The sequence below is a fragment of the Chironomus tepperi genome, unplaced genomic scaffold (genome assembly GCF_022539635.2).
Source record: "Chironomus tepperi strain 1889 unplaced genomic scaffold, CSIRO-AGI_Ctep_v1 contig_394, whole genome shotgun sequence".
Classification (NCBI taxonomy): Eukaryota; Metazoa; Arthropoda; class Insecta; order Diptera; family Chironomidae; genus Chironomus; species Chironomus tepperi.
Window position 1 is genome coordinate 531,604 of NW_027226516.1, and position 16,003 is coordinate 547,606.

Sequence of the window (16,003 nt, forward strand, 5' to 3'; positions counted from 1 at the left end):
AAAGCATCTTCCTAAATACACACCTGTATACAGGATATAATCAATTAAGACACAAGAGGCTTTAAAATTTTGCATTTCTTAATTTTATTTTAATTTATCCAAATTTTTGTAGTTTATAAAGATACATATAAAATTATTTTTTTAATTCACAGCATCAAACGCTACATGTTGTTTACTGATTCCAAAATATTGACAAAAAAGCTAGTCATCAGATGTCATTCCATATTAAAACGCATACAACGCAATAAAAAAGTTATTTTCTAATTTAAATATTGCAAAAAAAAAATATTTTCAAAAAAAAAAAGCAATAAAATGAAAGACATAAAAGATCTGAATTGGATGTCTTAACAAGAAAACATGACAATTAATTTGCTATCATAAATTAAAACCAAATTAAATATTTAATGAGAAAAAAAAAACTTAATTATCATCTGTTAAAAGCACATTCTATGGTCATTTGCAGTAATTTATAAATAAATTTTTAATATCATTCACGCATAATACACAGAAAAATAAGCAACAGCAACCGCAGCCAGGCAACATAATGATTATTGCTTCCTTATTTTTTGTGTATCTGCACACAACAAAGTTTATGCTGTATAGTTCAACCAGGAAACAAAAAATTTTTTTTCTTCTCTTCTACGCGCATTTATTGACATTGAAGGTACATTGACTCTTGCTATAGGCACTGCTTTTTGTTCATTGCCATTTTACGTTGTTGTTGTTGTTGCTGTTGTTGGATAGAGCTAGAAATATATTTATGCAATTATTTGGTCTTTTTTTGTGTTGAATTCTTATGGCTTAGGTGGGTTGTTTTGGATATACTTTGGATATACATATACATGAACTTTAGTTCTTGTTAATGCTACTTCTGATACCCTTTAATGAATGTTTTAGTCGTGTTAGATAATGTAATTAGGGGGTCATTAACAAGTAATGTAAATTTACAGATGAAATGGAATCTTATTGTCTAGATTTGCATGTAAAGGATGAACTTCTTGATTTATGTAGTAAGTGAGATTTACATACATTCTTATTGTAGTTTGTTTGCAGTCACACAGATTAGATCAAAAATGCCGAATAGAACAAGTCGGGTCAATTGATCCAAAATACGACATCTGGAAGATGCGACTCCGTGTTCCGGCTTGGATCCGGATTTTTTGATAGACTACAAGATTTATGCTGTTCAAAAACGTTGTTTTTCATCATTTTATTACAATACTTAAATCAGCTTAAACTCAGAGTTGAGAACAACATTATGAAGTCCGACTTCATTGGCCAGAACTCCACTGGAGTCAGACTCTAAAAAAAGAGTCGTTACAGTTCGTTGTAGTCAGACACCTAACAGGCACCTAACAGGTGTACTACGAATGCATACTCTTTGCCTGTTAGGGGACTTTGGAATCCATTTAAAGTATAGTGAAGTCCAACTCCTGTAGTCTAGTCAACTATGTTCAAAGCATAAAGACAGTGCAATGATTTGTATTGAAATTTGCAAAATGATAACCAGTGATAAACGTTGCTGAGATAGAAATACATTTCATTGCTTGGACAAAAACACATGTTAGTTACGCAGGTACTTGATTGGAATCCGTAAGAGAAATGAAAATCAGGAGTTCAGAAAGATACTTGTTCACAGAACAGTGATGAAAGAATATCAGCTTAAAATGCGAACAATTGCATAATTTGTACAAACTAAGTAAAAGAGTCAATTAGAAATTCTCTAGTTAAAAGGTAATTAAAGGGAGGCTTTGGATTACAATTGATTATGGTTTTCAATACTGGGAATGGAATGATATGGGATTCAGTATAGTTTGATTCCGGGGTTTAAAAACCTCTCAAATAGGCAAAGATAAAGGGTCGCTCTAAGGTATTCCAACGGTCATTCTTTAACATAAAAGCATGCAAGCTTTGACTGTTAAGACTTTTAATTGATATTTGAAGTTAACAAAGTAAGAACACTGCATAAAGACTTGCAGATGATGTCTAAATGTGTTTTAGAGTCCAAAAAATGCGTTAAACTATTAATTATAACACATCCTTTCCAAACAGGTTCTAAAATTCTTGCAAAAGCACTCACATCATTCAAGTTGCTCTTTTAAACAAAAAAGCTAGAATGTAGAAAAGTGAATAAACTATTTTGTGTTGCCGGGATGTATTTTTTTTATATACTCATTTCTTAATATTCATGACTTTAGTGCGAGCAAAGGCATCAACAACAGCAGCAATAGAGTGTACAAGAGAGAAGAAAATATAATAAAAAAATATCTAATACATTAGCGCAGCACACACGAAAAAAAAAAAATTCGTTTGACTTGAATAACCTTAGAAGCGAAGCGGTCGTTAATCTTAATGCAATATACATTCTATTTTTTTCTATTTGCTATTTTTTTTTTCAAACGCAAGCAGCAAGAAGTGGAATAAGAAGTAGATATAAAAAGAACTTTTTTTCTGCTGTGTGTTGAATTAACTTCGCCTATACTTCCATCATCGCATTTTGTGCTGATGCCACATCATGATCGTCATATATGCGATATTTTGTTGCTATTTTCTTCTTTGTTGGCATTTTTTTTTGTTTATTTGGTAAGCAGTAAAATGTGAATTTAGAATAGCAATCCACATACATATTTAGTGCTCTTGTGGGAAATTTCGGGAGAATTCGATGCGTTTTTTTCTGAGTGATGACATGAATTTTGGATGCTGATTAGTGAAGAACAGCTGTTTTTGGCTGTTTATAGCATTTATTCAATCATACATGAATATCACATATCGGTTAATTGACCAAAAATCTAGCCCTAGGCCGGCGTGACGCTGACTTGATGCTCTGACTCGATTACCCGACTTGTGCTAAGTACAGTAATGACAAAATATAAAGGACTCATCATTTCCAAATGGTTTAGGCTGAGATTTGTCGACTTTATGCCGAATTTTAAACTTGACACCAACTTGGCATACCTGTTGACATATTATAGTAATTTCTTCAAAAGTCAAGTTTATAGTTAGATATACGGTTGAGTAAACTTGGAGTAAACGCAACTTGTTATACTCGAGATTATTATCTTTGGAGATTGAGACTTATTTATTATGGAATTTCTTGCTTGTTTACTTGGCAGGTATGTTTTGAATCCAGTATTTCAAAATGATGGGCTTTAACATATTGGAATCAAATTTGTTGGCATAATCTTTATGACGGGAATTTTCTTCCGAACTTTAACTTAAGTTGACCCAGGATCGAAACTTAGACAGTTACAATTCATAGCTTATGCTGACACATGAGCCCAAGACGGCTAATTCGTCCAAAATTGGGAATCAGACTGTGACTCTGCCATGGTACTGGATTTAAACTGTATCCAACACCAAGCCAAAACTATACTGACTCAGAGCCCAATTTTTGATAAATTAAGCTATTTGTGCTATTGAAAATGGAATAGTGTTGTAGCTGGGGGAGATACAGGTTTGCTATACTGCCCTTGGTTGGAATCCTCAAGGAAAAACCCGTCTAAGTGTTCCAAGCGCAACATGGCGTAGGAAGGTTATGAAGAATTAAGATGTCAAAACAGAGAATTTGTACAAGCTTTGTGATACAGCCTGCAATAGAGTCAGATGGACAGCATTTTGTAGCAACCTAGGCTCCAAGTCGGAGCATGATTCCAGTACGTAAGTAAGTATTTGTGCTATTCGAGTATGCTTTACTAATTCAGTTACTGATATCGTTTAACAGAAGTGAATAAAGATATGATAGAAGGGGGACGGGATCCCGGCGGAGCCTCACTTCTGTTTTGAAATTATATTGGTTCTTGTGAAATTTTCATATCAACCACACAGTGTCTTGGCCACCATGCTCAACCTCCCTTTTATAATCTCCTCTAATAAAAATTGAATTAAATTGTCTGCAGTATAAAATTTCTAACTATCCACAAACACTTGAAATGTTCAATAGATTTCTTCTTTTAGGATAGAATAAAAAGTTTATAATAATAATTTCAACTCACAATGCGGCAATTTTGATGAATATGTGCGGTTTCTCTCTTCTTCAATCTATTCAAGAGCTTGCAAAAAATCAACATTTTTTGTATGCCTTCTATTGCCATTTTAATATTCATCTATTCTATTCTATTCTCGAATAGAAGTGTATATCTCTTATATTCTAATGAACAGCATAAAAGAAGAACTTTTTTTAAAAGTAGGAAGAAAAATAAAACATTGAAGATATCTTATAGAAGGTGAATAGTGCTGTTTTGAATTTACTTCGTCTAGTTCTTATATAAGAGCTTTATACATGCGGATTATACAGTGAATGGGACGAAGAATGAATTGTAAAGATAAATTAGAATGACGTTTTCTAATTATTGCGTTTTGGTGCTGGTTATTTTCCATTATCGCGATCATTTCATTAGGATTATTGTTGGAAATCCCGTAGTTAGGCATTCATGTTATTGAGAGAACTTTTTTTTTTTTTTGACAGGATACATATCATATTTTGCATGCATGATTTGACTATTTTTGAACAAAAAATATATTTTAAAAAGAAAGAATACTTATTGATTATGAGGGATTGTATCCTAGATGATTGATGTTGACCATATTTGGTGAATTATTAAGGCTTGGGAGTTTATGGGATATATTAAATAATGAGATTGAGATGAAGGTTTATCGCGGTTTTAATTGATGTAGAACAATAAATTTTTTGATATAATTGAAGTTAGTCTGATGGAAAATGAAGATTTTATCTTCAAAGGATTTTGCAGTGCTTGAAGTCGACTCTGATTTTGTCAAGATTTTATATAGTCGATTTTTTCTCACAAAATCCTTGATCAAAATCCGATTTTGATTACCATTATCCTCCCCCGATATACATCTACTGATATGATGGTCGTTATATTTTTATCAGAACGCTACTGCACTTTTCTCGCTTACTGCTTAAAAAGTCCCAATTTTTTGTGAAAATCCTCTGGTATAATTTATCTATTAAAAGAGGGTTTGTCCTAAATTGAAAGCCTTTTATCAAAATTGGCAGGCCTGCAGCCTTGGATGAAATATAAGATACAACCCATAACTGCAAGCATGAACATAAAATATACAAGAATTGCAGGCCTACATCTGCAGTTCTTAGACGAACCCTTCCTTGGAGTAGTCATGGATGTATCTAAATAGGGTATGTAGATAGTATGAACGATACTTATGGATTATCAGAGCTCGAAGTCGATATGGTTGAGTCGACTCGAATCGACTCAAATGAACTCGACTTCAAGTCGACTCGAGTAGATTGGTTTTTTTGAGACAACTCAAGGTGACTCGACTCGACTTCGAACTCTGTGGATACTTATACTATAAGTTACTCAATAATCAGGATCTAAATTTGAACATCATAGTTAAAGAATGTTCGTAAATTACTTAACACTGAGTATAGCTTTTTAGATCTTCAATCCCATAACAAGTGTCGGCCAATCGACACTATTGACCCTGGCTCGGTCTCAAGAAAAGTCGAGTCGGACTCGAATGCTTTCTCGTTGATTCTCGTCACACGTATACGGCAATTTCTGATCGTTCCTTTACTAGAATCTAATGTAATAATCAACAAATGACCCAAATATTCAACAGTACAGCATAAATAGATTAGAAATGACTAAAATTTCTTACAATATTTCTTCTACTTATGTTTTGTCAGCGGTAGGTACTGATCACCATAGCTATCATACATTTGATTGACTGTTCAAATACTAATTAAATATATACATCAACATATCAGAATGACAAAAATGCCTGTGGCTCAATAGAAAATAAGCAAAACTTGATGAAAGTTTTTAATCGCAGCTGAAAAAAAAGACTGGTTTGAAAATAAATGAAAATGTTGTTCAAGTATCAAGTTACACAGTCTGCGTGGGATGTATGCTATTTTGCGTAAAGACAGGAATTCGAGGAATACATTTAACAAGTCCGTAAAATGACTCAGCTTATCTAGAAAAAAAAACTTCCAATAAAATGACACGTTTTTCCATTTGATACTTTCGATTTTTGAACAGTCAAGCTGCTTAAGAATTCATATCTAAATATTCAATTCAAGAATGTTCTTCAATAAATTTTCAAACAATAAATTCTCATCTCAAACTAACAAGTTCTCTTTCATTCCATTGAATATTCTTCTTCTTTTTTGCCCTTCGGCACTCACTAACATCAAATAAATCCCTTCAGTCTACTTGTAAATGGTTAGCACAAAGATCAAGCATGGTATTATTACAATTCTGACCTTGAACAACATCATACAGGTTAAATGAAATCATAGAGATTCACTTAGTCTATGAATCAGTTGTGGGCAACTTTTGTGATGCGGAACATCAATGTCACAGACACATTGGTGTCACATAATATTTTTTGTGCCGTGGCACATCTCTGTATATGACATGTCATTGTCACATTAGTATCATTTGACCTTATTTGTGTCACGACACACACATAGAAAATTGCTCTACAGACACAAATTTCACTGTCATATGCCACATGCTACTGTCGCAATGGTGTCACATGACCCTATTTGAGTCACCACTTACCTCAAGAATATTATTTGCCGAAACTTCAATATCTCTGTCTCATGTCAGATGTGTTTGTCACATGCCAAATGCCACTGTCATATTGGTATCATGTGAACTTTTTTGTGTCTCAGCACGCCTTTAAAAAGTGGTTCGCGACACACTAATTCTGTTGTTTAATATCACATAACTCATTATCACATTGGTGTCACTTCACCACGGTACACCTTTAGAAAGTTGCTCTCGGCACAATATTGTGGTTGTTTCATGTCACATGTCACATGTAGTTGCCACATTGGTGTCACATGACCATTTTCTGTCACGGCACACCTTAAGAAAATTGTTCGTGCGACAATAATGTTGTTGTCTCTTGTCACATGTAATAATCACATGCCTTTGTCACATTGATGTCACGCGGCATGCTAAAATGACAATGGTGTGCCGTAAAACATTTTGCTAAAAATGTGCGACGAAACAAAACAGGTTTCCCACCACTGCTCTATGTACTTGTCTATGAATTTTTAATCCCTTAATGAATTTATTTTCTTTCGTGATGACCTTCATGGGTAAATTTAATTAGGAATTTGTTCGGTTGTTAGAATAAGCTAAAGGTTTGTTGTTCATGGGATTCTTATAGTCACAATAAAATGTGGTCTTGTAAAATTTCAATTTTCATTCCTAGAAAGTGTCTCTCAGCAGGCTTTTCTAAAAAATTAGAGCTGACGTCATCAGTATGAAATTAAAATGCAAGAAAAAAGTTTAGAAGGAATAAGAAAGCAACAATAAATTTTCATAAATATTCTACGGCTCTCAATTAACACTCATAACTTGAGAATTTTAATGGACATAGCAAAAAAAAAGCATTTTCTTCTTTTCTATCATTTTGGTTTGCAATAATTCATCCAAAAATAAGCAATTCAGAAATATGTATGCGAGAATGAAGCTCATTAAATGTTCAACTAATGTTTAACTTTCTGCAAAGCTAGCTCTCAATAATTATTATTTTATTTTTCTAGTTATTCTTTTAAATCATCATCATCATAGGTGGATATAGATGCCTTCATATTTCATACCATCATTATATGGTCACTTCTCTATCCTTCTACAATCTCATCTAGTCATTCTGAATAATTCAACAATTAGCTTAGAATTATTGTAATGTGGTGGATGGAAAGGTAAGCATGATGTCTATTAATGGGGAAGTGTGTGATTTAGGAAAGATAGAAATCTGATTTAGCTTGATGATCTAACATGGATGATGTAACATAGATCATCTATCAGGATCTATCTGATTCCAGGCAGGGGCAAACTTCAACCTTTTGGGAAAAAACTATTCAATTTGCTAGGGTTTTAATTCTAGGTATAGTGAAATATGGAACCTTAAACTAGATCTATCGCTTGTTACCACATGTCAATTTCTTATGCTTTCTACATCCCAGTGCAATATTGTCTCTTCCTACAGCTTTCTTTCATTAATTCTTTGACCGTCTTCTGCCATCTTCAAAGTCAGATTTATAAAACTTACCCGAAATGAACAAATCGATTAATCGATCTAAAATCTGGCATCAAGACAGATCCTAACTGCCCTTGGGACGGATTATTGCTCGATTAATCGACTTATGCTATTTGGGTTTGTTTAGCTGAGCATATATGCATCCTCGCAGTACTTAATAACGATTTTTGTAGAAACAGGCAGGAAATTGCTTCTAAATGCACGAAAATGGTGGAATTGTGTCGACTTTTTTTAAAATGCAAATTTTTGATGGAAATAAGCAAGGATATTGATGTTAAGGACAATCCTCGGACACCGATTTTGATGAAATCAAGACTCAAAAAGTCCTGAAGACTCCAAAAGTTCCGGATTCCAAATTCCGAAATTTGTGGAGTCGCACTTCACTTTTCTTTTGGAGTCCTGACTTCAGTGGAAGCGCGTCCACATCTGAGTCCTGCCAACTCTGCTCAAAATTCAAGTATCTGCGAGGGAAAAGGTCTTTTAACAACATATCCATCTTACCGAAAACATTTCATTCAATATTATCAGCCCTTCTAAAACATGCGTTTACTTCTACCCAGAAATCACTTCCAACTTGAAACTTTTATTTTTTTTCTTATTCTATATGAGATTCAATTTTGGTTCTCTTTTAATTGTTACCTTCGTCGTGAGGCTACTTATAAGACGCACTCAATAGACTCTTTTTTATATATAATCGCATGTGGAATCTAGAGACTGCTTAACAAAAATCTTTGAGAATCTAGAATCTTAAAATTTAGAATTGGTAAAGGGTCATATACGGATGTTATGTAATATTGTGATGAAAATAGCGAAGGTTTTGAGATGTAATGGAGTAAGATGAAGTTGCTAAGCTGTGAACTTAATGGATTTATAATTATTTAGGGAAATTTAAAGCTGATTTTGCAATTTAAAGTTGAATTAAAATTGAATTTGCAACTCTAAATTCCTGTCAATTCTAATAAAATCTCATGATTCATGCGCAACGAAAATGCGAACAGCCAACAAAAAGATAATTTTTAGACTCTAGAACCCAAAATTTATTGCTTGCTATTTTTCTATTGAATAGAACAGAATCGACCAAGTTTGATGTCTAACAAAAACACACAAAATTCAACACGTTTAGAATTGACCTTGAATTGTGCAGATATTGCGAAGCAAAACGCGTTTCTAGCCACGTCAGCCTGCGTTAAACAACACACAGCAACAACAACAAAATTTGAGTGTTAATTCTTCTTTTTTGCCTTTGTTTCATTAACATTTTGTGTGTGTTGTTCAGTTTTAAATTGCAAAACGCATGAAAAACTTTTCGGATTGTTTTTGTGCTGCTCGTTTGGCCAGAATTAAGTAAAAAAAATTGAATAATTTTTTTATTATGATCAAGTTTACAACTAAGCAAGCGTAGTGCTTTAAAAATAGATTATGAGCTACAAAATGCTGTGTAAAAATTCTATTTTGTTGCTTTTTTTTGATATCTAATCTACCTGCTTAAAAATTCACTTTTTTTTTGGCTGCTGCTGCTGAGTAGTAAAAGAAATTAATGCAATTGTGTAATTAGAATTTGTAATGTTGAATCTATTTACTTAACATTTTCTTTTTCATTTTGTCTTCTTCTTTAACATTAGATAGGTTGGAATTTTTTAGCAAGTTGTTGATTTTAGAGCATGTAAAAACAGATTGTCTGCTTTGGATGTTAAAGTGATTTTTTGGAGATGTTTAATTATTGAGTGGGGGGTTCTTGGTGATATTGGGAGTTTGAAAACAGAACGTTGAGGTAAAATTAATTTTCTACCTTAAAAATTGGCCAATTCCAGCCATTGTGCTTCCGTTCCCGAATGGACAACTGTGTCAAGTTATTAACTAGATAACTAGTCATTATGTCAACTAGACCTGAAGTCTAGTCATTAAATAGACTTCAAATAGATCCCTAGTCTGGTCATCAACTGCACATTATCTCAAATTGTCTTCTTGTTGTTAAAGCGCCTTCACTCCATGTCCAGAACACGGCGGCACAGTAGTACTCTAAGCTAGGGACGCATTCAGTTAGTTTTGGGAATCAAATTTTGTTTTTATGGACAGAATTTTCGTCCATAAATTCTTCAATTTTCTATGATTTTTCATGAAAAAAATCCCAAAAATTTCCATGATTTCGGCATTTAAATAAGATCCAAAGACTACGACCTTAACCCTTGCTGGCTGGATTCAAAAATGTACTTACTTCATTAAAACCAGATGGTTGGAGACGTTTTCCTGAAGAGAAATTGCAATGAAAAAGTGAAAAATGTATCGGGCTGACATGACTTTGGTGGTAAGCCTAGACCGCTTGGCCTATAGCTTCTATCAAGTGGAAACTAACATACTAACCTAAGATCCAAATATCTTATCTCTTTACGCCGTTTTTGCAAATTGTGTGTTCAAAAGCATCAATTATGCGCATTAATCAGCTTAACTTTATTTCTAACTTCCCCATTTGCTACTACATCTAGTTTTTTATGATCTAAAAAATTTTTAATGTTTGAAAAATTAAAGCACTACCGTGAAATGAATATGAATGTGTATGGTTACATAGTTGAACTTTGTAAACGCAATAAAAATTAAATAGATGTGATGAATGCTGGCTTTTTTTTTATGTTCCTGTGGATTGTTTCTTTGCATAAAAAATAAATTTTAGAAATATTAATGTGATGTTTAAGTACTTGAGTTTCTGGGTGAATCACTAGGTTTGGGTTTTCTATGAATTTGAAGCAGTAATTCATCCACAAAATTATGTGTGTTTCGGTAAATTATGAATTTTTAGAGTGATTGATATGGTTTTTGGGAGTATGTTTTAAAATGTATGATGTATTTTGGGGATTATTGAGGTCTGGGGTCTGGTTAGGTTAATCTGGGGTCTGATTGCAAGTTAATGTCCAGTTGATGACTAGTTCTGACGAATTTTTGTACACTCGGAAGTATTGTGCCAATCAAAAAATGGTTTGAGTCAGTCTATACCGGAGAAGACAACTTCACAGCTAATATCTAGACGTACAGCCTATTAATGTCATGTCTTACGAAACGTTTTACAGGAAAAGGTCGTTTGTCGGCCGTAAGTCTAGGTATTAACTAGACCAGTCTTTTAATCCCCGAGTCCTTAATATCCCGAATTGGCAGAAGGTTTCGAATGATAGAGCTGTCTTCAGACATTCCCTACGCGCGGCAATGGGCCCTCGTGCGTCCCAGCCAAGGAAGTAATTAAGTAAGGTTCCTTACCACCGAACTTGATATTATGCCAAGTTTTCCTAAAGGGATAGAATTACCCTAAAATAAACAATTATTAGGATCAATTCCAGTGTCTATGACTAGAAAAACTAACCAAAAATACAATTTTCTCTTCCGAAACTCCACTGCTTGTTCAGAACTGACATTTTAAGTCCTTATAGCTTTTAGGGCTTCTCTAAGCCTCTTTTATTAATACCATATGGAGCGGTGAAATGGAATCAGGAGCCTAAATGGTAGAGCAGTGGCCTTTGACTTCCAAAAATAGGTGGCTCCCTGTTGATGCCAACATAAGAGGTTCAGCAGTGCCTCAAAAGATCCATGGCGGAATATTCTTCATTTGAGTCGCTCGGGTGCAGTAATAATTAACTTAGGCGCCAATCAAACATTAAATACAACCAATTTAGACACTAGTATCCAAGCATGTTAAAATGTCTATCAAACGCACAATCATAATATTTTTTTTATCATAACAACTTCACTCATTTCCTATCTCATTCTCTTTATTTTTAATGACATTTTGTGTCATTTTACAATTGACATTGATACCATTAGAAACTGTATCTCCGACATCTATCTATATAGACCGAAATATTTTGTTCCTATATAGCACAAACTAAATTAACAATCAACCAGTTTTCATCTTTTCCAATTTAACTTAATTGCTGTTTTTCATTTTTTTTTTTGGTTGCCTCTGACACCAGAAAACAGCCAGAAAGTGTGAACAAAAAAATCTCATTCAGTTTTATTGATATGAGAATGTCTATCTATACCTCAGCGAAATGGTGTGTCTCTGATGAGACATTGAAATGAATTTTTCATGTAAAATTATTCAAACAATACGTGAAAATTGCATTCTAGACAGTGTCTATGTCTTCATAACAAATGTCGGTGTGTAGTATAGAAAATGGATAGATAAATTGTCAATTGCGTAATTGTAATTAAAATTTGATGAAAAATTTGTCATTTTGTGTCGTTTTGGGAATTTTTATTATGGCTGTTATGGTTTTTGGTCGGGGAGGTTTTTTAGAGTTGATGGGAGGGAGGAAGGAATGAATTGGTGTTTAAATTACATGGTCTTTACAATTTTTTGGTAATGTCGTATTTTTGGAGAGAAGTTTTGGTCCAGACCAGACTTCAGTGGTGCCGCTTTAACAATAGAGCCGTGCCGACCCTGCTTTGAAGCTTATGTAATGTAGTTTATCATTTAGCCACAGACTCGCAAAACACATGAATTAGAAATTGATGAAAAATTCTATTCCAGGCTGACTTGAATCTAGCTTGAGAAAAAATTTCATCATAACTCTTCTAGTATCAGAATCACACAAATTTTGGTTCGAATTTTTGGCCATTTATACGCCGTGTGCTTTCCGAGAGAAGTCCTGCTCCAAAACTGACAGTTTTGTCTATCCTGAGCGAAGAAACGAGGCATAATGTGACGAATATTAGGATATGCCATTTAAAATTGCTTAAAATCAGTCGTCGTGGTGCCATCAAACATATTGGCGTCCTCCCGTTAAAACGACGACATTGTGGTGCCCTAGCGAACATGATATGATACAATATTCCACAATATTTTCTATCAAACGAATTAATGAAAGAAAGCTCGTTTTGTGCAAATTCATAGTCGATCTAAATTAATGAAAACTAGCTCAAAACCAACTAATCAGCAGTCTTTATACGTTTTCAGAGATTTTATCAGATTATATTCAAATTTGACATCTCGTTTAGATACCTCCAGCATAATTCAACTTAAGAGCACCTTAGAACATTCAATTTTAATCAACGATGCTTCTAAATTATTCCCCATCAATCTAAGAAGTAAAATCAGTTTAGATAAAATCTCATTAAATCATCCTTCAATGAATAACCAGTGCTCATCGATGATCACGTCACCCATATCCATTAAAAAAAGTTTCCAAGTGGTAAAAGGCAAAGGAAGCACACACAAAAAAAATAATAAAGAACAGAAAATATCTCTTATTATTTAAATAGGAGTGCTACATTTGTGTGTTGAGCTAGTCACAAATTACTGCAATAAGCATACATGATTTGTTAATTCCTAGAAGAAAATGACTTGAAGTAAAGAGAAAAAAAAAATTCAATTTTAAAATCTAAATGAGCAAAAAAACAAGCAATAATAATAAACCATGCGATGTAGAATGCGCGATGAGATCATCAACTGGGTTCTAGCATCTAGGATAGACCGAAAATTGAACGAAACGATCGTGCGATTTTTTGCACAACAGCACAACACACAAGAAATTGAAGAAAGAGTGAGAAAGAATTAACAATGAATATGCCATTTCGTTGATAAATCATAGTTTTAAAATGAATAGCAGAACGGCAATGGCAGCACACACAGCGCAATGGCAATAAGAATAACAAAACAAAAATATAGTGATTTTTTTTTGATGGCTAGAGAGTCTCTACTCTATTCTTTTTCGGCATTCTTTTGGTATTTTCTTGTGAGTAAATTATAACTAGAAATGTTGAGAATGTCGGTTAATTTTGTCAGACTGGAAGTTTATGTTGTCTAAATAAAATACCAAGATATTTAACGACCGAATGATACTTCGCGAGTAAATCATGAAAAACCAATGTCTTTAAGCCAGCATGACCCTCTTAATGGAACGCATTTCACTGAATTTTATTTGGCAGCAAGTCAAACTATTTATGGCGAATTAGTTTTACTTTATTGCAACGCCGACCATGTGATCATTGGTTTGAGACTCGACAGGAGGACTTTAATATCTTTCATAATTGTGAAAACAGTTCTCGAGATGACGAACTTTAAAAATTTTCATTACAGTCTCAATTAGATCATTACAGCTCATTGCTCTCTCACTGATCTTGATAGAATGTTTGTTAACTTCAATAATGAGTGATTGAAGACTTTTGCAAATGCATTGCCAAATATAATCGAGTTCTTGATGACCTAACTCAGCTTAAACCTCCTGCTCTGTTATGTGCTTAGATTTGGCTTACAATCTATTTTATAGTCAGTAAAAAGCCGATATGAACTTCACTAGACGTCATCTTAAAGCAGCATAAGTAATTTACTTACTTGTCCTGATAGGAATAGTCTATTCATCGTCTGATACGATCTCCTAGTTTAAGGATTAATCTGTATTTTTTATGAAACGTTCGAAAATTACGTAAAGCTTAGAAAAGAGGATTTGCGGAGTGCAAATTTTATTTCAAGACTTTCATGCAAAACATTACGGTGAAGGGGTATAAAGCAGTGTTCAATAAATAGGCATTTGACGGTCAACCCTTCAAAGCATTTTGGAAAAATGCACCCTCGTCGCCTAATAACTGCGTTTTATTTACACTATTTCAGTTCTTTTACTTACCCCTTTCAAAACTATTTTTAAACGCTTTTTATGGAGTTGCTCTGTTGGTTGGTTGGTCATGATCAAATCTTGCGATCGATTTTTCGACCACTTCTACTGCTCTAATTGAACTCAAATTTTTTTTACGTGTGTATTCCCGATGACAATACAATATTTTCGCATTTCTGTGTCACAAAAATGCTTAATTATGCTTTAATTAATATAATAACATTTTATATGGGAAAAAATCCAAAGTTAATGATGCATATTTTTAATTTGCATGAACTAGACTAATAATAAAGCTGAAAACCAGTTTTTATAGTTCATTGCGCATTGATTTATAATACCAAGCATTAGTTAAAGTACAATTCATCTCTTTTTAAGATATTTTTGAAAGAGAAAATAAATCATAAGTAATTTTCTCACGGATATTCCTATTAAAAATTCAAAATTCAAAAAACCGTTACAGTTTGAATCTCAAACAATCGTTATTGGATCTTGAAATATTGTATAAAAATGGTTCTTGGTGTTACTGGATCTTGATATATTGCATGTATATGATCCTGGATGTTACTGGATCTTGATATACTGCATGTATATAATCCTGGATGTTACTGGATCTTGTTATACTGCATGTATATGATTCTGGATGTTACTGGATCTTGATATACTGCATGTATATAATCCTGGATGTTACTGGATCTTGATATACTGCATGTATATGATCCTGGATGTTACTGGATCTTGTTAAATTGCATGTATATGATCCTGGATGTTACTGGATCTTGATATACTGCATGTATATAATCCTGGATGTTACTGGATCTTGTTATACTGCATGTATATGATTCTGGATCTTACTGGATCTTGTTATACTGCATGTATATGATCCTGGATGTTGCTGGATCTTGATATACTGCATGTTTATGATCCTGGATGTTACTGGAACTTGTTATACTGCATGTATATGATCCTGGATGTTACTGGATCTTGTTATACTGCATGTATTTGATCCTGGATGTTACTGGATCTTGTTAAATTGCATGTGTTTGATCCTGGATGTTACTGGATCTTGTTATACTGCATGTAAATGATCTTGCGTTGCAAAAAAAGACTGTTGTAAGGTTTCAATACAAATTTGACTACACTTCACAAGACTAAAAGACAGTAAGTTGTGGGGTTTTAGTAGAAAATTTCAAAATTTTATGAGATCAAAAATCTTTTTCTTTCCAGCGATGTTCATGTCTTACACTAACTTTATCTTCATAAGTTACTTGTTGATCTATAGACTTCACATAAACTAAAATATGTCGTCATGATCTGAATTCGAGTTCGAGCGAAGCTCGAAAATTCATAGTTCGAACGTAGTCTGGACT

The 16,003-nt window shown here is 33.5% G+C and overlaps 1 long non-coding RNA gene across 1 annotated transcript; it reads right to left on the reverse strand.

Moving 5' to 3' along the window:
• Nucleotides 1-335: 335 nt before the first annotated feature.
• LOC139096527 (uncharacterized) lies at nt 336-10,493 on the reverse strand. The gene is made up of 3 exons (XR_011544985.1): nt 10,402-10,493; nt 10,256-10,287; nt 336-746 (listed from the first exon to the last, which is right to left on the reverse strand). It is a non-coding gene; the product is annotated as an uncharacterized lncRNA (long non-coding RNA).
• Between the last annotated feature and the right edge of the window lie 5,510 nt (nt 10,494-16,003).